Below are 22,889 nucleotides of genomic sequence, written 5' to 3' on the forward strand. Positions count from 1 at the left end.
GGGGGGGGGGCTTGTACAAGCAGTCTGAGATAGGAAGGTCCCAGGCTGTGAAACATTTTGAAAGTCCAAACCAGCACCTAGAATTAGGCTTAGATGTCAACGGGCAGCTGTCACTGGTACTGCCAGTTAAGCCTCCTTCTGCCCCCTCCATTCCAGCCAAGGAGCTAGGTGGTACAGTCATCACAGGCTGCAGTTCTGTAACACTTTTCGAGGCACCCCTCCTATACCACATTGCAGTCATCAGTTCTAACTGGTGGGCCTCTGATTCAGGGCAGGCAGAAGAAAAACCTTCCTTACACAATGCCTGATTAACGTGGAATTTGCCACTGCAAGGTGCAGTAAATGGCTACTAGCTTGGATGGCTCCAATAAGGAATTAAATGGATGGATGAGAAGGAAAGGTCTCTCTCTCTTTCTAGCTGAAATCATGATGGCTAAATGGAGCCTCTGTGCTTAGAAGCAGTAAGCTGTTGAACACCAGCTGTTTCAGGAGAAGCAGTAGCAAGATCTGTTGCCTTCTGGCCCTGCTTGCCTGCTTCTTCAAGGCATACAACTGACTAATGTTGGAAACAAGACATTAGACTAGCAGCCCAATCCTACAGATGCCTTCTGGTGATGGAACTAAGCCCCAAATCCTAACCAACTTTCCCACACTGGTATAACTGTGCCAATAGGGCATGTGCTGCATCCTGCAGTTGGGTGGCACTCACATAGACCTCCTCAGAGTAGGGGAATGCTTGTTCCCTTACCTCAGAGCTGCATTGCCCTTATTTTGGAGCTGGAAAGTGGGTTAGGGTTGCGTCCTAAGTGTTCTGTCGGTGGAAGGCCCTCTCCATTGACACTGTAGATGCAGCACTGATTTACACAATGGTGCCGTCCACGTGAATGAATGGTGACTGTGTGTGCCATCAGAGTACCCAGGCACCATCAGAGAAGGTAAGCTGGCAGCAGAAGTGAGCAGTGTTGTGGTGTAATGGGGTGTGTTGGGGGAGGGAGGGAGTAGATAGGCAGGAAGTCTGGTCTAGAGGGTAGAGCCTCCGTTAGCCCGAATATAACATCAGAAGTTCGCCAGTTCGAGGACACCGGCAGCTCCCTGAATGGCTGAGAATGGCGAGACCTTGAAGCAGCTGACAAAGCCGAGCTGAAAGATTTCACCTGCTCTTGGTGTGAGCAAGAAGCGTCTTGGCTGCCCTCCATGTCAGAGATGGAGCTGCTTGTCAGCCTGCGTGGGAGAACTGGAGGCCAGAAGTGAGACCAAACCAGGAAGAGCCATTCTGAAATGTTATTGGTTCTTGAAAGAGAGAACCTCTGTGATTGTGAAAATCCCCTTGAGGGATTTAGAAACGCCTGCCTATGTAAACCGCCTTGAATAAAGTCAGAGGAGTAATCCGATGACCAGAAAGGCAGTATATAAATACCTAGTTGTTGTTGTTGTTGTTGTTGTTGTTATTTATCTGGCAGCAGATCCATTTTTTCGCCTGGCCTGGCCCGGCCCACCCCGCCCCGCCCACAGGCTCTCCTCAGATGCGCACCAGCTTATTGCTGGTGTAGGTCCAAGCAGGCCATGGGGGGGCCCTATGCAGAGGTAAGGGAAGGATATTTTCCCTTACCTCTTGAAGGCCTCCTCATTGCCCCTTCACCCCACACCCCCCTAGCAATGCTACTGTATGGCTGCCCTGCTTTCTGGCGACACAAACACTGCTGAATCTGAGTTCTTGCCTGGTTTAAGGCAAGAATTGAAGGTCTGAAACGCCACGGTCCCCTTCCCTGAATGAGAGCTTGGAATTTCAGGAGCCTCATCAGAGGCAAGCAGAAAACAAATTCAGCACAATGCATTTTGGCCACTTCTTGGCTGAAGTGTTATAGATTCATGGGAGCGCTTGGATCTAGTCTTCTCCCAGCTTCCGTTTTTCTCATCAATAAGTTTCCAAAACTGCCCCCAGCAATTCATCACTAAAAAAAGTGTTTTTCACAGTGTGGCCAAGGAGGGGGGAGAGAGAGAGAGAGAGTCTGTTTTTAATCGATTCTCGCATCATACCAAAAATGTAGAGCACTGGAGTGGGTGGGTGAAGGAGAGAGACCTAAGATTAGAAGAAGAGGAAGCAGCTGGGAGCTGGCAGGCAAAGATTGTTGAATGTGATGGATAATCTTCCAATCCAGATAGTAAACATTGCTGAAAGGCTGCTTGAGAGCCAGCAGCTTCTTCTATAATAAGCACAACCAGATCTATATGAGGCGTAACAGTCCTTAGGTTTTGAAACTGTTGTTTTGTTTTGCATTTGAACGTTTTATATTCTACCCACCAGGTTTGCCACTCATAAGGCACCATTGTAAGGTCGATTAGCTCTTGCACACAGACACTGGCATAGCCAAGGCGGGGCCAGGGGTACATAGCCCTGGGTACCATGCCTTGATGAGGGGTGTCAAACCAGGGGCACTTGGAGCAGTTGCACACCTCTCTGAGCAACCAATGACTTTTTTGACTATTTTTTTTCTTGAGAAGCAGGGGAGAAAGGGAAGAAAGTGGGCAGCTGCCCAGAGCCACTGGCAAATGCTGGGAGGAATGCAGGAGCTACCTGCTGCCTTATGAATGGACCAGTTCAATGCACACACCTTCTTCAGGCCACAATGCTGCAAATGCAAGGTGGAGCAGGTGGAGGAAACATGTGAGAATGTGAATATCCCCCCCCCCCGGTGATATTCTGAGGGCAAGGATTATGAGGATATTCTGGGGAAGGTGTCCCTGGTTTTATCTTTGTAAAGGAAAGGGAATCTCATTGAGTTGCTGCTTGAGTCAGAACTTTGTGACAGTGGGCTATATTATGATGCAGAGTGAATTCATACAATTAATTAAGCAGTGACACAGTGGGCTCAAGGCCATGGTTTGCCCTTACAAGAAAAAACCTCACCCAACCTTGCGCTCTTGGCATTTCCTGCCCCTTCCCTTCTGCAAGTCCCGAGAGAGGGGACTAGGAGTTTCTACAGCTGATTTATAGCAAACCATCACTTACATGCTGACTGTGGTTTGGGAGGAATCAGTCTTTTAGCAGAGGGTTACAAGTGCTTCCTACCTTTGCCCCAGTCAGTCTGTTAGACTTTCAGATGCCACAGTGTTGTGGGCCCAGCCCTATGGCACAACCCCGGAATATGTGTTTTGGTGGCACAATGTGCTTTACAGCTGTTGTGAAAAGTGGCGCCTTTCCATGCAGCTGGACCTCCACCTGCAAAGGAGCTTAGGCACCAGTAAGTCAGTGGAGGGGGGTGGGCAGAGGTTGGGTGGAATGGGGTGGGGAGGGGGAGGAGCAGAGTGGAAACCATGACAGGGAGGGGTGTTTTCAGGCTGTGAAAGGGGTGCTGCTGGCTGCAGCAGCCCCACCAAAATCCTTTCCCTCTACCTGTCCTTGATCCACCTTCCCTGGTCCACTCAGATATTCGCCGGCAAAGTTGCAGGTGCTGTTCTGAGTAGACCCAACAGGGCGGTGAGGGCTTAACCCCAGGCAAGGGAACAAATGTTCCCTTACCCAGAGGAGGCTTCTGGGAGTGCCCCCATGCAGGATACAGCACGCTTTTCGGTGGTGTGGCTGCATCGGCAGGGGGAGTTAGATAGAATAGGGCTGCCCATCTTTCTTGTGTCTTCTAAAGAGTAGTGACATAAGAACATAAGAACATAAGAACAGCCCCACTGGATCAGGCCATAGGCCCATCTAGTCCAGCTTCCTGTATCTCACAGCGGCCCACCAAATGCCCCAGGGAGCACACCAGATAACAAGAGACCTCGTCCTGGTGCTCTCCCCTACATCTGGCATTCTGACTTAACCCATTCCTAAAATCAGGAGGTTGCGCATACACATCATGGCTTGTACCCCATAATGGATTTTTCCTCCAGAAACTCATCCAATCCCCTTTTAAAGGCGTCTAGGCTAGACGCCAGCACCACATCCTGTGGCAAGGAGTTCCACAGTCCGACCACGCGCTGAGTAAAGAAATATTTTCTTTTGTCTGTCCTAACCCGCCCAACACTCAATTTTAGTGGATGTCCCCTGGTTCTGGTATTATGTGAGAGTGTAAAGAGCATCTCCCTATCCACTCTGTCCATCCCCTGCATAATTTTGTATGTCTCAATCATGTCCCCCCTCAAGCGTCTCTTTTCTAGGCTGAAGAGGCCCAAACGCCGTAGCCTTTCCTCATAAGGAAGGTGCCCCAGCCCCGTAATCAGCTTAGTCGCTCTCTTTTGCACCTTTTCCATTTCCACTATGTCTTTTTTGAGATGCGGCGACCAGAACTGGACACAATACTCCAGGTGTGGCCTTACCATCGATTTGTACAACGGCATTATAATATTAGCCGTTTTGTTCTCAATACCCTTCCTAATGATCCCAAGCATAGAATTGGCCTTCTTCACTGCCGCCGCACATTGGGTCGACACTTTCATCGACCTGTCCACCACCACCCCAAGATCTCTCTCCTGATCTGTCACAGACAGCTCAGAACCCATCAGCCTATATCTAAAGTTTTGATTTTTTGCCCCAATGTGCATGACTTTACACTGGGCATGTGACCATTGGGTATGCATGCTTGGCCAAAGATCCAGTGGCTCAAAGAACCAATTTAGGTGCAGGTGAACTATGAATGAACCCCATGAGTCAGAATCTCCCCCAGTAATTATAAGAGCCACCTTGCATCTGTCCAAGGAGAAACTCAGGTTCAGATGTGGGGTACTAATGACTCAGGGTACTTTCTTCAAAGCAAAGCCCTGGGAGGAGAGGACTGTTGGGAGCAGAGAAGCAATGGGGGGAGGCTTTGCTCCACATGTTCTCGGAGCATTGCTTCTTTACTCCTAATCTCCTCTCCCTAGGTCTTGCGTTCTTCCTCCTCCGCAGAGTTCCCAGTACATGTAAAACATACCTCCCCCTTAAGGCCAAACAATACATGATGTGTATGACATGCCTGAAGTATCTGGAAAGAAAAAAAAGCAAGTAGGTTGTGTCCCTCCCCGTCCCTCCCCCCCACAGTGGGGCTACTAGCAGTTTTAGAAGTATTCAGGCTGGGCAAAGAATGGCGCTCCCAGAACCTCTGCTCCAATGAAATTCTACCTCTCCTCATACCTAATTTAAAGTAAAATTATTTTTCACCGCCCTTCCTCCACAGATCTCAGGGCGGTGTACACAGCGCTCCCCTCCTTTTGTCCTCACAACAACCCTGTGAGGTAGGTGAGGCTGAGAGAAAGTGACAGGCCCAAGGTCACCCAGGAAGCTTCATGGCTGAGGGGGGGGGGATCTGAACCTGGATCTTCCAGGTCTAAGTCCACCTCCACTACACCACCCTGGCTCTCAAAATTATCAGACGTTCCAATCCAATGTACTCCCCTTGTCTTGCATACGTGTATTGCATGAGGTTTGGCCCTTGTTCTCAATTTAGATAGAGCTGCAGGAACTCATCCTTCGGCTGTGCATTTCCAGGGGCCATCTGTGCTGTGCAAGTAGCCGCATCATTGAGTTTCCTTTGGGGGCTTCTTCTTTTTTTTGAAAGGATGCATCTGAGCCCAGCACAAGCCAACTGCGCAACACACATGATGGCTGAGACCAGGAGCCGTGCCTGCAGTCCAAAGTGATGCAAAGGCTACATGCAAAATCCAAAATCCCCACTTGCAGAAGAGTAGAGAGGCTCTGACGGATTTCATAGGTGTGTGCCCCAGAAGTGCCTTAGTACTTCTTTGCCACTGTGGCTGTGAGCAGGTATGAAAGGCCGAAGTGCTTCAATCCGGTGTTTGAAATCCATCAGTGGCCATGCAGGAAGGCGGACTTAACATCTCATTTCAAGCTTCTTGTGTGGTGTGTGGGAGTGAAGAGAGACATTCTATACAAAGCACGGGTCCCATCCACCATTTCTTCCCTAGATCCCCCACCCACTATTTTTTCCCTAGAAAACCAGGAGTGTGGGTATGCTTCAGAGATCATGCAGCTCTGTCCAGGTGGATTGGGCAGCCAACAGCTTGAAGATGGAAATCCGGGCTCAAGTATTAGGACGGTGTGAAGCCACTGTCAGTCACTGCCAGTGCGCAGCTTGTGAGGGATAAAAGACACAAGTGCTCAGAATAAAATCTTCTTTTCCTCCACTGCCCATTGCCTTCTGCAAGCTATAAGGGGGCTGTCACAAAAGATAAGGGCCCAGGCGCTCTGTCAGAGAGAGCCTCCAAACAAGCCAAGTCACACCATGACTCCCCAAGGCTGTGCAAGCGCAGAAGGAGATGGGGGTTTGCAGGCGGAAGTCACGACTCTGGGAGCGCATGATAAAGCCTCTTAATCCATCTCTGATTACAGGCTGGGTATTAGCTGCCACCTTCAGATGACGGTTCCTAGAGGAAATGGCAGAGTGAGGCAGATATGACAGTTTTCAGGTGGGCGCTGAAGTGTGGAAGGGGAGGGAAATGACAAACTGGGAAGAGCCTCCAAATGCAGGGTCTGGATGATGCTGTTTAGCAAGGGGGCTTGTCCCAGACAGGGGTAAACATCTCTCATTGCACATCCTCTGTCCCCACCCAGCAAATTTTATTAATTGATGGAAAATATTTATATCTCCCCCCCTTGCCTTTCTTTCTTTTGCTCCAGCTCTAGCTAGAGCATGATCTGTCCACCATCCTGTGCATGTCTATTCAGAAGGAAGCCCCGCTGTGTTCAATGGGGCTTTGTCCTGGGAAAGTGTGTATAGTGGTGGTGCTCAAACGTTTTAGCACCAGGACTTGCTTTTTGAATGACGATCTGTTGGGACCCACCGAAAATATGTCATTAACCTGGGCATGATGTCATGGCTGGAAGTGACATCATCAGTTTAGGCTTCAAACCTAAGCCACGATCAGCCAAAGGTCCAATTACACAGTGTGCTCATGCTGTTATTTTGCATAACTTGGAATCCTAACGTTCCAGCTTGGAAGTCAAAGCAGAAGGCAGACTTGGATCCTTCTCCAACCACACAGCTGCCCCCCCCCCTTTTCAGCAGCCCTATTCTGCTGTCTTCCTGCCTATTCAGGGTGAAGCACCAGTCTTGTCTCCCTCTGGGGTCTCACCCTGCTCAGCAGCTCTGTATCCTGTATTTCAATGGCAGCTGATTGAGGTGCTACATCACCCACCTAATGGGTCCCAGCCCACAATTTAGAGAAATGCTGGTGCATAGGATTGCAGCCTTAGGGTTCTGCAGGGGAAATACTGTTAGCAGCAAGATCAGCAGGACCAGTTCACTTTCCGATACTATCCTTCCTCTTGAAACCAATCTGTCTATTGTATTCTTCTTTTTGGTTGTTTGTTTTAATGTCTCCTTACACTGCGCTCTTTTTGAGTGTCCCCTCCTGTATTTCCAAGTTTTTTTGGGGGGGGGGGGACACGACACAAAGCCACTGACATCTCTGCCCATTTAAAGTCTAACTACTGGTCATCCTTGTAAGCAGCCTTTTCACTAGCCTTCACAGCTGTTTTGTGTTGTGTGACTTGTAGAATACAGCTTGGAAGTATTTGGGAAATCCAGCCTAAAGGATGTAAACGTAGCCACAGAGCCAGGGCCGGCCCATTCATGAGGCCAACTGAAGCATTTGCCTCAGGCAACAGACTGGAGGGAGGCACCCATCTTTTGCTTGCCTCCACGGTTTCTCTTTCTCCTTCCACTTTTTGGATTGGAAAAGGGACAGAGAGGAAGAGGAAATGTGGGGGGGGGGAAGGAGAGTGCTGAGCTAGAACACTGGAGAGTGGGAGGCTCAGAAGGTGGCACATTGTCAGGTAAGGGGAGGTGCAGCGTTTGGCATGCAACCTCAGGCATCAGGAGGTCTTGGGCTGGCCCAGCACAGGGTAGTGAGTGACACTTTGCTGCCCTCCTCTTTTAGTCTACATCTAGGAACTGATTCAAGTCTAGTCCTGGAGGACACAGTTGAGTCGTCTTGACTGTGGAACTGTCAACATCTCTTGCTTGTGCTCATTACAACACCTGATGGTGGATGAAGTGTCTGTGCATGATAATTGCACCTTGGGCGTTCACAGGCTTTTCAAAGGAGGTAGTTGTCACTTCTGTATTCCTCCTGCAGCATGAAGGATATACATGGTTGCTGTTACACCATCATATCATGCCATGAAGTGAGTTAGGCTGGGAGAGAGAAACTGGCCTGATAAGATAACCGCATGTGCTGGTTGAAATTATCTGGGACTGGGATATCTCAAGGACTGCCTCCTTCCCGGGTGTAGCCGTCTGAGTACTTAGGTCAGTCAGTGATTTTCAACCAGCATGCCACAGCACATTGGTGTGCAGTGAATGGTCTGCAGGTGTGCCATAGGAGGTTGGGGGAGGGTCATACATTCATAGGGGGATGCGAGACCCCCAGCTGCAGAGACCCCAGCTGGCAGTGCGTTGTGCCTTGCTAACTGTAAAAAAAACAAACTGATGGTTGCCTTGATAATGTTAGCACCTTTTCAGTGTGCCATGAGCTGGGAAACGTTGAAAACCGCTGACTTAGGTGAACACCCACAGCTCCTCTTCACATCCCTCTGAGGTGCAGCAAGTCTGTACGTGGGAGAGAGGGGGGCCTTCTCTTGCTTATGGTGCCGCAGTTGTGGAATGCCCTCCTGGGAGAAACTTACGAAGCTCTTTTTACAGAGTCAGATCCTTAATCCATTTAATTTGGTATCATTGAGGGGTGTTTTTTGAGGGGGAGCAGAGTTCCAGGATTTCTCCTACAATTGGGTGATGATATCATCAGAATTGCTCAGAGCTGCCTCTGAAACTTTTTTCAAAGAACTCGAACTGAAAAAAAAAATCCGGCTCGGTAGGAGGCAAACTGAGAAATTTGCCTAGAGGCACACAAATGCCTAGGCCAGCATCTTTCTCAAGGACTACATAAGAGACAGTATGTAGCTAATGTTACACTAAGGCCACAATTCTATGCAGATTTACCTGGGAGCAAACTGTCCTGAAAGTGGAGCATACTTTTGAGTTAAGATGCATATATTAGAGTGCTAGTCTAGCTTCTATATTTATAAGGGATGTGTTTTTTAATTCCTTTTTAATTCCATTAAACTATTGCAACTCAATTCAAGTGCTGGGGATGAAATGAGCTAGATCTTTAAATGAAGTATGATGTGTTTCAAAGCAGGAATATGTGGCAGAAGAAGAAGAAGACACTTTAATAAAGAAATTTAAAGTTGCTTTTTTGGTGACAGAACCTTCATTGGGTATGGCTGTGGTAGGGTTCATGCCCAGTTCTTGCACCTCAAAGATTGCCCTGACTGCACTGTTATTGTCTCTTCTGGTTAGCAGCAGCTCTCCATAGTCTCAGGCAAAGAATGGTCTTTCCCAGCCCTTTGACTGGAGATACTGTGAGGAGGATTCATGTAATTTAAATTAAATTGAATTAAGGGAGTGAAAAGCATTCCCTGCCTCCTGCATTTGCAAATGTCCCTATCATGTGATCCCCCTGCTGGGGACTGGCTATTCTATAAGCTTCCAGGGCAGTGGAGTTTTAGTCACTCAGCAGGCAGGCATGAGGAACACGAGCAGTCAAACTAATTAAGAGCCCAATCCTAATTAAATCCCCACCCCCGCTGATGCAGCCGCACCAATGAAGCATGCACAGCAGCCACAGATGCCTCCATGGGGTAAGGGAACATTTGTTCCCTGCTTGGGGGAAGCCTCTGCTTCCCCGATGGATCTCTTCAGATCTGTGCCTGTCATTTTGCTGGGACAGGTGCCAGGAGAGTAAGGAACAGGGATAGGATCCTGGCATATATCTATTCTGCCAGGATCCCTCCTTCTCTCCCCATTCCACTCTCCCCCATTTCTCCCCTTCCCTGTTCCTTCCACCATCCGCCCACTGTGCCAACTTACCTGCATTTCTACCAGTAGCCAGCAGTTGGCCTCCAACACTGCAACTGTTTGTGGTGTGTGCCTTTTGGTTATGTAATCAGGGGTTAGACTGGATCTATGTTCACCAGTCAGTTCTAGGAAGGTGTAGGGGATCTAACATGAGTGGGCATGCATGGAGATGTCAGGCCCCCTTCTGGCTTTTGACTAATCAGTGGCTCGATACTAAAGGGTGCCTAGAGTCCAGGGGTGGTGCAGTCTGGAATGCCACCTGATGAGGTCTTGGGTCTGTCACATTCATGCTACAAAACACACACACCCCTTACTGTGTTCCTCTTGCACTTTTGTCAAACCAAAGAGTGCGGGGCTTCTGATTTTATTTACAGGGACAGTATGAACTCTCATGTTGTCCCTATAATGAAATCGGAAGTCCCACAGTTTTGGGTTTTACAACAGCATGCGAGGAACCCCGTAAGGACGGGAAATGATCTGCTTCTTGCTTGAGCAAGCAGGAAGCAGAGAACTGTAGCTTGTAGCAGGTTGGAGGGTGGCAGTGGCAGCAGGCTTAGGGTGAAAGGCACTCCAATCCTCAACCCTCACAGAACCCGCACAATCTGCCACTGATAGTATCCCACGTACAGTGACCTCATGGGCGGACCAGCCATGCTGGAGTCCCAGGAAGGTGAGCAACTAAGAAATGCAGCACCCTTGGAGAATAAAAGAATGTTAGAGCTGGAAGGGACCTTTAGAGGGGAAAAAAATCAGGGAGGCATCTAGTGGAAAACTGTTGTAAAAATGGGTGATCCTCTCAGAGTCTGGATAAATGCATGTTTAGATTGTGACAAAGAAACGAAATGTCTAGATACTCTAAAATGAACAAGTGGCCATGAAACCATTAAGAGATCAGGCGTCCCTGGCTGTGAAGGCTTAAGGCTGTGTAACAACCAGGACCTCATGCAAAATGTAAGTGTTGTTGAACTGATAAGAACAATGACCCTCATACTACCCAATTCAACATTTCTGCAGGGAAATTGCCAAGGACGGCCAGCACAGAACCATTTGACTTCAGAAGATGAAACTTCTCAAAAATGAGAGGTTTAGTAGAAAGGAAACTGAACTTGGAAAGTCAAGAGAGTCAAACTTCTCCAGAGCGAGTGGAGATTACGTGAAACCATAAAAATAGAAGCTCAGTGAGAGGGTATATCACAAAGGCACTATCAAGTTCAGGGAGGTGCCAGCATGGTGAAAAAGTGGAGGTAAAGGACCTATAGAAGGCAAGAAGGGTTGCTTCAGAAAATGGAAGCTGTGCCCAAATGAGGAGAACAAAAAGGAACACAGACTCTAACAAAACAAATGTAAGTTGCCGATAAGAGACAAGGAAAAAAAAATTGAGGAGCAGATGGCTAAAAACATCAAGGTGAATAGCAAATACTGTATTTATATGCATCAGAAGGAAGAAAGCGGTATGCAGGGGACTGTGGACTGTTAGATAACAAGGGAGGGAAAGGACTGCTTTGGAAGAAAATGGAGATTGCAGAGAACTGAATTCTTTGCTTCTGCGGAAGAAGCAGGGCAGATATCTGTGCCTGGACCGACCTTCTCGGGGAGGGAGCCTGAAAAACAGAGTCAGTGATGAGACAGAGACAAGTGATGAGGCTCTAGGGCAGGAATTTGCAACCTTTTGCATCTCATGGCACACTTACAAGGTGCTAAAATTGTCAAGGCACACTGTCCGTTTTTGGACAATTGACAAGGCACACCATGCTGCTGGTGGGTGGCGCACATCCCCCAATTGCCCTATTACTAAATGACCCTCCCCCGAACTCCCGCGGCACACCTGTGGACCATTCACAGCACACCAATATGCCACAGCACACTGGTTGAAAACTGCTGCTCTAGGGCATATTGGCAAATTAAAAATTAATGATTTAGAAAATCATTAATTAATTAATGATAAAAATTAATGACTTATTGGCTAACCTCAGGCATGAGGGAAGGTTTGGGAGGGCCTTTCAACTCCACCTCAGGTGGTAGTGAATCTGTCCCTCCCCAGGTGAGGCTGGAACAGATTCTTTTGTGGTGCAACAGTGGGGAGACACACACCCCACGTGTCACAGTTCTCAGGTGCCCTTGGCTTCCTCAAGGGACAATTGATGCATGTCATGGCACCCTGACCTGGCTGTCGATGCTATATTCCAGCCTCACCCAGGAAGGGATAGATTCTCTACCATCAGAGATGGGATTTTAAGGCCCCACCTCCAACTTTCACTCCTGGCTGTGGTTAAGCTGGACCTGGAGATTGGGTTTCAGCCTTTCTCATTGGCTAGTCCTGAGGTGGGAAGACTAGCCCAACCACTAGGACTTCCCTTGAGCGAACCACTAGGACTTTCCCTTGACTTTCCCACAGTCAAGTGGGAAAACTCAACCATTGAGGTGCCAAATGTGTCATTCTTGCCTTTTGTTTGGAAAGACATGGGTGCTGTCCAAGGTGGTAGATCTCCAAATACTTCCTGGTTGCGCCATCTAAATACATTACCTGGTCTGGGTAGGGAGACAAGAGGGGTAAAGAGTCCACTGTGGAGGAATGGAACCATGCCAACCTGAACCAGGACAGTGCAATTTTTTAAACACACTCCTTGGTTTTATCAAAGGGTGAAGTCTGGTCATCCACCACCACACGTTGACTCTTCATTGTGCCTCTGAAAGGCAGGTGTAGGGGGTGTTGGAATTCAGAAGCAGCGCCACCTGCAGGACTCTGGAGGGCAGTGTAATGTTCAGTAACCTGAGACCATCTGCCTGTCATTCTCTGTGGTTCTTGCAGGAGGTGTGCTTCCTTAACTCTGTTCCTCCCTCCTTCTCACCCATTCTCTTTCTCTTCAAACCAGTGCAGGAGATGGATGTGCCCAGCCAGAGCTCTTTGCTCACAGGTCATCCTCAACATACTTGCATCACAAAGGAAATGGATGTAGGGTTAAAATGTTAGAACCCTAACTGGAAAATTCATGTAATTTCTTTTGACAACTTAACCAAGCCTCTGCTCAACTGTGTGTGTTTTATTGATTGCACCTAACCTGGGTGACGAGAGGGGACTTTGACTGGATTATGCCTCTGTTTCCCCCTTTCCCAACAGGGAGCAAGGGTGGGAGAAGGGTATTGCCTTCATCTCCTTGTGGGCTTCCCAGACCATTGTTGGAAACAGGATACTGGACTAGGTCAACCTTTGACATGATCCAGTAGGACTCTTCTTCTCTGGAGCAATCCAAGGTCTTGACCTTCTGTTTGGATTGTGCCCCTGCCCAGGTTTATTGTATGTGGCTGTTACGTTAAGCAAGTTTGGCCACCCCTAGACTCACCACCTCCTCTCAGCAGTTACCTTCTTATGCCTCTTTACTGTTGGGGGGTGGGGTTCTCCTCCTGGAAAGGCTGACCAAGCTGTCAATCACTTGGATTTTGTGCTATCCAGATGTGCTCCTGTGTATGCTCCAATTATAGCATTGGGCTGTGTGATGCTATGATTGCATCCAGAATCCTGGATTGACTGCAGCCAGAATCCTGGTGGTCCATAGCCTTGAAACTCTATTCTTTCTCCTTTCCCAAAAGTAGACTGAATGGCCACCTGAATCCTTTGCTGCTGAGATGGTGACACACACCAAAGAGTTCTGCAAGGACCAAAGGAAAGCAGAAGGGCAGAAGAAATGGCTTCAGCTAGTTATGAACGGCTTGGTGCTTTTTCTTCTGTCAGTTTCCATAATGGCAACTGGGATTGTGAAAATAACCAACGATGCAACAGCTGCTGGCGGGCCTGTAAAAAGTACAGCCTCTCCTCAATTGATGGTAACAAGAGCCGAAAAGTACCGAAGTTCAAGCCTAAACAGAGCACCCTGATCTTCCAGCCTGGCTCAAAGGATGAGGCTTGCAGGTCACCAGCAGCTGATTTACAGAGTGAGGATGGGGGTGGAGGAGGCAATTTTGGGGGGGGGGGGGGCTGAAGCAGGAGTGGCTGGAAAGAGAAGACAGGAAGGGTTGTTCAGCCCCTGGGAGTGATGGTGTCCTCAAGCTGTTCGAAGAGCATTATTGGTTGCTTTAAAAAAAACAAACCTGAAACCCCTTTGCATATCTGGCTAGTGCAAAGAGCCAGGAAAATGAAATGTTTGTGCTTTGAGTGTACAGTATCTCAGAGAAGTGTGCAAGATCTGAGAGCTCACTGAGGTCCATCCCCTCCTGGGTGAGCTGCCTCTTGTTTTACATCTTTTTCAAAGATCTCTTTTCTCCTTTAAAAGTCAGGTGAGTAGCTGTGGACTCCTTGAACTTCTGAAATTTAATTTCCAATTAGCAGGTGCCTGGCTTGTTCTCTGTTGTGTTCTACTATCATAGTAAGCCTCAGCGGGGATCATTTTGATTGAAAAAGCCAGGTATTGTTTGATGAGTACATAAAGTATTACTAGTTGTTGTCATGCTCCGCTGACATCTGACACATGCTGGTGGGGGGCTGCTGGAGTCTCTGGCATCCTCTGTAGGCTTGTGACCCAGTAGGAGATTATTTTTTCTCAAGCCCTCAGCTTAAGTAGTCCACATTGCAGGCAGCATTTATAAATAGGCCCTTAGCAAATTCTGCCTTCTTGGCTTGGACTGTGGCCATCTGGCACCTGAACTAGTGACAGAAACTGGCTGGCTGCCTATACTGGCCATCACCACCATTTGACAGTTGAGACTTGAGCAACCCAGTCCTATCCTTTTCCCCACTACAGGATGCAGCCACGACAAAACAGGCTGCATTGCTTGTTATGGTGGGGAAGACGATTGGGAGGCTTGGAAGGAGAAAGGGAAAATATTTTCCCTTACCCTTCCATAAGCCCCTTGACTGCCAATGGGTCTCCTTTGACCTACACCAGCTCTTTAGCTGGCACAAGTTTGAGGAGACAAAGGGGGCATGTTGGTAGGCTCCAAATGGGATAGCATCCGGTGCAAGTTGCTTATGTTGCCAACCCCTCCTGCCTCCAACATGCCCCTGGACATCCACACAATCTGCCCTGATCTGCCCACCCTACGACTTACCAATATCGGTAGGGCTCCACCTCCACCTTATTCCTCCCCATTACCTGCTGCAGCCACCCAGAAATATGCAGCTCTGTGCTCTTCTGGAGTGCTTTCTGCAACACTGTAAAGCATCAGCTTCCACTAGAAGTCTAGTTCTGGTGGTGGTATGGCCCCATAGGATTGGGCCATGAGCCATCACAAGTCCATCCCAGACGAAACTTCACTGGGGCCCTAAAGTCACCTCAACCAGCTCCTTCAAGGCTCCAGTTGTGGGAAATCCTCAGAAGAAGGAAGCACTGAGACACTGTTACAAAAAGAGGGAGGATCCCATGCTCTCAAGTGGCAGTAAATTCCAGAGGTGCATCTATATATACACTCTGTTTCCTCCTCCGACGCCGCTGGAACCAACCGTATTGGCCTCTGCCTTTCCATTGGACCATTTCAGTGACGTGGAGAGGGGGGATTTGCTGCATGGGTAACAGCCTATCCTCCATACCTACTTTATCCAGGCTTCGTGCACTGGAGAGGACACTCTGTTCCAGAACCACCATTCAGAGCGTGACACCATAGTCTTCCGAGACTGAAGGATGCCAACAACAGCCGAAACAACAGAGATTTTGAAGCAAAACAGATGCTTGATTACACTTCCTTCCTCATTTTCTGTTGATTTCATTAATGTGGTTACTAACTCATTCTTACTGGGTTTTTCTAAAAATTGGCATAATTTTATATTGCTTTAATATGTTTTGTTAGCTGCCGCAGAGAGTTTTAATCAAAAGGCAAGTTATAATTAATTAATGTATTATCTAAATATTTAAGAATTCAAACAAGGTTCATTGGAAACAGGCAGCCTACTAAAGGCGCATTCAGAAGAGCCTGCAGTGTCATGTGCACCGAACACATGTCAGTCAGAGAGACGGAACTGTCTTTGAAGGCTTTCGAAATCAAGGGATGATTTGTCTGATGTTGTCCCTGTGAAGAAGCAGCCAGGCTGCAGCTTTTGTATGCCTGTGCATGAACTCTGCTGATAAATGCTCACAACTGATGCCTGAATGGCTCAGATCTGAGACTACAGGGGTCTTGTCTCCCACCAGGGTGTGTGTGTGTGTGTGTGTATGACAGAGAGAGAGAGAGAGACTTGTGCAGTTGGAGAAAAAACAGTCCAGTCTCTTTTTCCTTGGCCTGATTTAAATCAGCATTTTGCCCCTTAGTACTCACTCCAATACAGCATATTCCAAAGCTCTGTGTCAGATTGGCTTTTGCATGGATTTATGCAAATACCCATAACTTCTCAGTCTGTTGCCTTTTCCTTAACTGAATGTTGGCAGACATTAGCTGGGCCCAAGAGCATGGAAAATACAGACTTCTTTTTTAAAAAGCAGTCAGAGCAGTGATTGTAATGCAGAGGAGGGAAAGGGGGCAATCTCTCACCTGGCATTCACCTTGCTTTAGGGCTCCTGGACGTGGTCAAGCAGATAACACATTTGCTTAGTTCAGTGCATGGCCGGCTCATCCATGAGGGCAACTGCCTGCTTCAGGCAGCAGGCTAGTGGGGGAGGGATGCCCCATCTCTGCCCACCTATTTGTCTCTGCTGCTCCTCCTTCTGCTTCCTGGATTGGAAAAAGAAGGAAGGAACAGAGAGGAAGAGGAAATGTGGAAGGCTGAGCTAGAGCATTGGAGTGCGGGAGGAGCAGAGGCTGGGTAAAGAGGCAGCATTTGGCATGCCGCTGCAGGTGTCAGGAGGTCTTGGACTGACCCTGATTCAGTGGTTAAGATTTTTAAAAATCAGGAGAGATGTTTGATGCTCAAGCCTGCCTGGAAAGCTCAGGAAGATCATATTCTCACCCTAATATGATTGTACAAATGGGTTTAGTAGATCATACTTTCCAACATTCTTGATTAATCTGGATCAAAAAGTGAGCTTCCAGAACATTCCAGGCAAGACTGAGCATCAAACACCTCTCCTGATTTGTACAGGCCCATTTGTACAGTCATATTAGGGTGAGAACATGAGCAGAACAGTGTGCACTGGCAAGCAACGGGATGATGCTTTGCTCTGCAAGTTCTAGCCCAAGTGGCACCACCAATCTTGCCCCCAGGCCTCATCTGCCCACCCGTGCTAGTTGCCCTGTTCCACCCTCCACCATCCCGTTCAACTTCTTCCCTGTCCTCCCCCCACCCCTTTTCAACCCCTGCACTGGACGTATTCGGTCCGGCATGCCTCCATCGCTTCCCCAGCATGCATGGGAAGGCTGTGCTGGTGCACTAGCTCTCTGCAAAGCGCTTTTGTAAGAGTTATGATAGCAGAACAGAGGTTCCGCTGTCGTAAATGGTCACATGGTGGCATGTGCAGCATCCTGCTGGTGGCCATTTTGGAACCGCCACCTCAAACTGTGGCAGTGCCCGCGGCCCGCCAGCTACTCACAGGAGTACAAGTTGATGCAGGGGGTGGATGGTAGGAGGAGAGGGGGAGGATTGTGTGGGTGGGGAGGGGGGCAGGTGGAAGGCAGAATGGGGGAAGGAATAGGTGGGTCCCAGTGGCACCACTATGCACCAGGATCCTATCTCTCCTTGGTTCTGTACCAGCAAAATGACGGGAATAGATCCAAGGAGGCCCATTTGGGCAGCAGAGCCTTGTGTCAAAGTAAGGGAGTGAAAGTTCCCTCACAACGAGGATACCTCCTTGACTCCCCACCACCACCATTGGACGCAGTGTGTGCTCTGCTGGCATGGCTGCACAGGCAAGGGGTTGTCGGTTTTACTTAGGATATGGCTGTTATACTGCTTTCTCCTTACTGTTGTCCTTCTTTGACTTTGAATATGTGGTTGCACGGGCAGGGTTTCCAGGGGCCTGCCCACAACTTGATGAGCTGGAGACCAAATGGCTCTGCCCCAGGTTGGCCTCATGCTCTGATTTGGAATTGTGTGCCATGACGATTAGGAGCATAGGCACTTTTTCAGGGGAGATGGTCTCCGATGGGGGAGAATCGCATCCGAATGAGGTTAAAGCCGTTTCCAGAAAATCCTGCCCAGCGCAGAAAATACTCTGCAAGGATTTCTCGCGCGGCCAGCTGTCCTCCAGGATTGCTTTGGCTCGCAAGCTGTTCACCTGCAGAGTCGGCTGCTGGCATAATCCCCTCCTGCCACACGCATTCCGAGGCAGGGCCCTGCCTGAGGCTGCCCAATCCATTCAGTTCACAAAGCTCCACCTGACAATCCATTCACATTTTATATAATTATTGGGCTCGATAAATCTCCCCAGCCAGAACATCTGTTCTTGCTGACACTCCTTCCCCTCCCGCAGCTTGACGGGTCATTCAAGGGCTTTGTGGTTTTCCTTTTAGAGGGGAAAAGCCTGGTCAATAATACTTGGTGGTAGTCACATGCCATTATAGGCAGGGCCTTCTGAGGCTCTATACCGAATGCTGCACACACACACACCCATATCTGAAGATGTGCCAGCCTTTGCTCCTCTCATTTGCCAGCGTTCTAGCTCTGCACTCCCTTCCATATTTCCTCTTCCGTGTTGTCCCCTGTTTTTTGTGTCTCCCTTTTCCAGTCCTGGGAGTAGAAGGAAAAGCAATGGAGGAAAGTAGGTGACAAGCACTCTTTACTAATCAGCTGCCTGAGGCAACTACTTCAGTTGGCCTAATGGATGGGCTGGCCCAGCTTATAGGGCTTGTGTATGTTTTGTACCTGGAGATCTGGAGCCCTGAATGCAGATAATCTCAGATTTTATTTTCCAAAAGCCTTCATGGAAGCCCCTGCCTGTCTAGCTCTCCCCTCATTTCCCTTCTGCCATTCCCATTTCTGGAGGAAAATTCTTGCATTTGGAAATTTGGATCCAAGGGGCAATATTCTGCAAAAGAAGCCAATGAGACCCTATTCGTACTCACAGGCCATTCCCACCCTCCCTCCTGCCCATGGGCACAAGTGGAGATGAACTTCTGCCAAGGATGGGCGAGTCAAGCACGGCTTGAGTTGAGTCACAAATCGCCCCCCTGCGATTCAAGTCGAAAATGAGTCCTGATGGGTGGATTTTTCGAGTCGCCCAGAGCATTTTGACAACTCAAAAAGACTTGAGTCATGAGTCTTTCCCTTTAAAAAGCCATCTGCAGCTCCGTGGAAAAAAAAACTGAGCTGGTGTGTGTGTGTGTGTGTGTGTGTGTTGGAATTCTCTTTAGCCAATCCCCTGATGTCCCCATCCCAAGGCGGGAAGGGGTGGGATGGATGGTGTGACAGCAGGGACAGAAGTGGCAAGGGGGAACAGAGCCACGTGCAGCAGCTGGGAGGCTTACCAGTATGATCCAATCCTTTGCAGTTCTACTCAGAAGTACAGGTGCAACCTATTTATCTATGTTAGTTTTGTTCCATGACTTGGCGTAATTAACAAAAAACGCGTTGTGCTAAATTCCATAGAGTTACGCAAATACACTGCAGCCTGACACTTCCGGATGGAAGGAAACTAAGGCAGCTGTTATAAATCCCCTCCCCTCTGTACTCAGCCCTCCCCGTTGCCAGCTGTCCAGCTGAACTTTTAAGAGTCCAGCCCTATGCGTTTCTTCTCAGAAGTAAGCCCCATTGTAGTCAATGTGGCTTCCTCCTAGGAAAGTGTGGAGAGGATTGTAGGCTAAATCAAATGCTTTGCTTATTGGGAAGGCTTGCTTATGTCGGTGATTGCCTGCACCATCTCAGTGGGGGGGGGTCGCTTGTGTCAGTGATTGCCTGCACCATGGGGGGGGGGAATTCCACAAACACTCCCTTGGTTTTTTAAAGCAATCCCCTCTGTTGCTACCACACCTGCCTCAGTGTGTGTGTGTGTGTGTGTGTGAGAGAGAGAGAGAGAGAGAGAGAGAGCGCTCCACCTTGCTGCATGTGTTCTGGCTACAGAGGTTTTCCGCCCCCCCCCCCTTCCTGTCTTCAGCCCCTTTGCTGGCTCAGGGGCTCCAGGAATGTTACTGTTCCTTGCAAGGGAAACCTCTTCCAGGGCTCCAGGGCTATTTCCCTGCCTGGGCAAGGCGGAACCTTTTTGCAGTGTTTTGGGCTGCCTGGATCTAGATGCCAGCCCAGGGCAAAGGAGGCAAAGGTGTGTGTGACTTTCAGTACCCCCACACCATTCGAGTTGAGACAAATCTGCAGATAAAAAATCCATGGATAAATAGGCTGCACCTGTAGTCCCATTTGTGCCAGTTGTTCTATGAGGCTTCCTCCTCCCAAGTAACAACAGAGCTCACAGGAGCGATGTGGTTGGAAAGCGTGATCACTGTGAACTGCCCCCCTAGCTTCTCTGCCTCCTTTTTCCTCCTCTCTGGTTGTCCAGCCAATTCTAAGCCCATATACCCAGACACAGACAGTCTTGAGTCTGCATGCGTGGGGACCGAGTGCCAAGTCAGTGGCCTCAGACTCAATTCAGTGCCCGTGTCATTGATGCAGGTGACTTGAGTGTGCACGAGTCAGCAAAAAGCACATCTTTGTGACTCAGACTCAAATCACCTGACTCAAGTTCCCATCCCTGCCTTCTGCCTGGGTGAAGGGGAACAATCAGGCTTTTGAGGGAGCCCAGAGGAAGGGAATGCCAAGATCAGGGGTCTCCAGTGTGGGTTGGATGATGATCTGCTTTCATTCTCCTGTCTTGAGTGGTTGTGTGGACTCCTAGTGCTTTTTACTTTGCCTATCACTCTCAGGCATGTTCTACTTGCTGGAGACAGGTCAGTGCAACTGCTGTCTTTTATATTCCCCCCCCCCCCAAGGCTGTTGCTTTTTCTTTTCCCATTAGCCTTTGGTACAACCTGAGATCAGATTTTCACCTTGCAAAACGAGGCTGCACCCCTACACACACTTACCTAAAGTAAGTTCCATTGAGCTCTGCAAGACTTACTTCTGAGTCGAGGTACTTTGGATTGTGATGTAAGTCTACCTAATAGTATCTGTGCTTTGTCTTAAGCCTGTTGCAAGCTGCAGATTTGGGAATTCCCCCCATTTTTTCCCTTTGCTTGGCTTGACCCTCTAACCTGAAAGACACAAACTCATCTTTTCCTTTGTGACATTTAATTGATCCTGCTGCAGCAGGACCTGAGTGTGGTTTTTAGATTTGTACTTTTCATGGCCCAAGAAGGACATTGACCTTGTTTGTGTGTTTCCATTTTTTCCATTTATCAGATGAAAGCAATGAGGAATTTGGGCTCTACTTCTTGTGAAAAAGCAACACCTCCCAGTGGGGCAGGGCTTGGCAGGCTGGCAGTCTATTAATTTATGGTTTGCTTTCCTTCCTCCTTCCTCTCCACAGCCCACTGAAGTTTTTTTAAGCCGTCAGAGCAAGAGTGCTGACTTGGGATCCCTTGACAAGTTAAGCCATCACTAATTGGCCTTGAAGGGTCCCTCAAATCTTCACACACCCTTCAATGAATTTAGGACCATTTGATCAGTCCGTTCTTGCTCCGTGGATTTGACAGGCTGCCAGCTGCATGTGGATATTATGCCAATGACAATTATAATTGACGACAGTGGATCAGAATGAATTTGTGTGTGCTCCCAGATCAGCTCCTTTTGAGTGGAGTGTTGAGGCCTGGGGGTTGCCTCTTACAGGGGGGACAGGCCAAAGTTGGGACAGGCCAAAGCTCTCCTCAGCCTTCACGGTGTAGGATATCTCTTGGCAACAGGAGCAATGACTATGGCCCCTCAGAAATTTGCCAACAGGCCCCCAATATGAGTGCAGACATTCCTTGATCACGCAGCTTCCTTTAGGGTTGATCTGTTACAGTATTCTTTGTCCTAGCGTGACTGACATCCGTTCTACCTAATGGGAGCAGTTCCCAGTCCTGGCCTATGAAATTAATGCATATCCTATAGCGCTGTTTTGCGCAGGACTCAACATGTGCAGCACCTCCACATGCTATTGTAGGTATTGCGGTCTTGCTCGTTTCAGCTGACAACTATCTGCATTCCCTGTAGGCCCCCACCGCCGCCGCCCCTCCTGCCGTCCTTACCTGATGGAAGAGGGTGCTGTGGATGCAGCCTATGAAGTGCGGCATCCCAAACCTGCTCCCTCCTGTTGCTAGGCAACGTGACAGCTTCCATGTTTGCTTTGAACCTCCGGCTGTCAATGTAATTTAATTTCTTTTTTGTTTCTTTCTGTGGGAAGGGGGGGGGGGAACACTGCACCACAAGTAAGATCCCCTCGATCTCCTTTACATCACCACATCCTATTCTAGAGATAAGGCTAAGCCCTTATGGAATAATATGGAATGCTCTTATGCAGTAGCATAGAAAGATCACCTCTTGAGGATGCACAGAGTACCTTTCTCCCTCACCATTTAGCCACTTTGGCTAGTCCACATGCTCTTGGAATTTGGGCTTCTACGGCAAAGGAAGGTTGAGGCTGACCACACCAGGAGCCTCTTGGACCTCACCTCATTCGATCCTGTGCGGAGTCTCTGGTGGCTTTGTCAATATCTCAGTTGCCACTGTGTGTTATGAACAAGCATTAAAATGCACACATGGAGGAAATTTATCTTGTGTGCTGGAACCCTGCACAGCAGCCAGTGAAACCCCCGGAAGGGTTCAGTGGGGAATGAAAGGGAGGTAAGGATGAAAAGTGCAACTAATCAACTTTTATTGCGGGGTAATTTAACAATAGGGAAGGGGAATCAAAATGATGGCGGTTGTCTTTTGTTCAGGGGGGTCAAATGTGCTGTGAACACAAAGTGCAGATCCCACTCATAGAATTTTCCAAGGAGCAAGCAAAGCTTCTTCCAAGAGAGTCTGGGGGGGGGGGGGTTTGATGGCACTGACAATTAAAGGATGGCTTTTCTCTTGACCTGTGGCTATGAGGCCTCTTGCCATCAGTCGTGCATTAAAACCTCATTACTGACCTGGCTGTGTTCCCTTGGCAGGCACCCAGCACCATGTACCCACATGTATGTGCATTTCTTTACGCACATCAAATAAAAAGAAATAAAAGGGTTTGTCAGATAACAACGGATTCACAATAGGTTTGGCTTCTGTAATGGTAGAAT

At 48.6% G+C, this 22,889-nt stretch overlaps 1 protein-coding gene across 3 annotated transcripts in view; it reads left to right on the top strand.

Annotated features, from left to right (window-relative positions):
* Positions 1–22,889, top strand: part of LINGO3 (leucine rich repeat and Ig domain containing 3) — a 58,086-nt gene that overhangs the window by 12,519 nt on the left and 22,678 nt on the right. Inside the window, exon 2 of one of the 3 annotated variants that reach the window (XR_010794809.1) lies at positions 5,529–5,684. The exons of the other annotated variants lie outside the window; for them this stretch is intronic. The gene's annotated coding sequence lies outside the window, so the exon portion shown is untranslated. Of the gene's footprint in view, positions 1–5,528; positions 5,685–22,889 lie in introns of those variants that run through there. 3 annotated transcript variants of the gene reach the window in all.

This window comes from Tiliqua scincoides, chromosome 8, assembly GCF_035046505.1.
Source record: "Tiliqua scincoides isolate rTilSci1 chromosome 8, rTilSci1.hap2, whole genome shotgun sequence".
Classification (NCBI taxonomy): Eukaryota; Metazoa; Chordata; class Lepidosauria; order Squamata; family Scincidae; genus Tiliqua; species Tiliqua scincoides.